Here is a 1203-nt window from a genome sequence, read left to right on the forward strand (position 1 = left end):
TAGGTGAACCAATCTGGAATTTTGTTTCCATGAACAAAAATACTAATTATGGCACATTCATACAGTGCCTGTTTCATATAAATCATATGTTACAATGACAAGTTAATTATTCAAACACAGAGAGAGAGAGAGAGAGAGAGAGCCCCTTCCTTGTTGTACATGTCAGGTAGTTGGTCATTTCAACTTCAGTACTTCCTCCTGTGGATTCCAAATTAAACAGGCCCATATCACTGATCATTTCTATGTCAACCCTTCCCAATGGATTTATGTTGAACAAGCTTTGAACTTCATGTAACTTCTTGCATTTCCAAAGACTTGAATCCAATGATTCAAACATGTTTGGTAGATTCGTTATTCTTTCAAGTGATGTACAATAACTTGCATGCAATTTTCTTAGACTCCGTGGGAGCTTTGGAAGAGTGCGTAGCTTTGTGCAACCTTGTATCTCAAGAGTCTGGAGCATAATAAGACCGTTCATGTTTTCTGGTAGCCTCAGAGTTGGGTTTCTACTTAGATTCAAATGCTTCAACAAGGACGAGATACTAAGATCACCAGGAATCTCTGACAGATTGCAGTCAGCCATACTTTAGGTTCCTAAGCAATTTGGCCAGATTTTCATGGACAAACTGGCTGATTTTAATTTTTTCTGATAACATATTTAATTTCTTCCTAACTCTAGTTGTAGAGTGTAAGTGATTAGCAGCAGTCGTACTGGTATTAAGCACAAGCTTTGAGCACCCAGAAAGATCAAGTTCCTGAAGAGATCTGAACATGCTAATTCTTGTTGGAAGCTTCATGAGACTTCTGCAGTCTTTTAGATTCAAGAAGATGAGTTTCTCTAGGTTTCCAAGGGATTCATCAATCACAACCAAATTTATGCAGTCTTTAAGAATCAATTTCTCAAGGTTAGGGACTCCTGACAAGTCGGGGGTTGTCACAAGGCTATGTGAATGACTGAGATTAAGAATTTTCAGTCCTAGAAGAAACTGTTTGAAAAAGATGGCAATTATTTTGGTTGAGTATATATAATGATACATAAACTTGTGGAGAGAGAGAGAGAGATTAGTATCATACCCTGGTTCCCTTCCAAATGTAAAGCATGATTACAGATAAGAAAAGTAGGGTTGGATCGATGCAAATACTAAGGAAAGTCAAGAGGAGTGTCATTGACTTATCTCCATGAGGACTTGGATTCCAAGCTAA

At 37.7% G+C, this 1203-nt stretch overlaps 1 pseudogene; it reads right to left on the reverse strand.

Annotated features, from left to right (window-relative positions):
• On the reverse strand, positions 1-1203 carry LOC148918008 (disease resistance protein ADR2-like; annotated as a pseudogene).

Source organism: Prunus mume, linkage group LG4 (genome assembly GCF_029339155.1).
Source record: "Prunus mume cultivar Tortuosa linkage group LG4, ASM2933915v1, whole genome shotgun sequence".
In the NCBI taxonomy this organism is placed as follows: Eukaryota; Viridiplantae; Streptophyta; class Magnoliopsida; order Rosales; family Rosaceae; genus Prunus; species Prunus mume.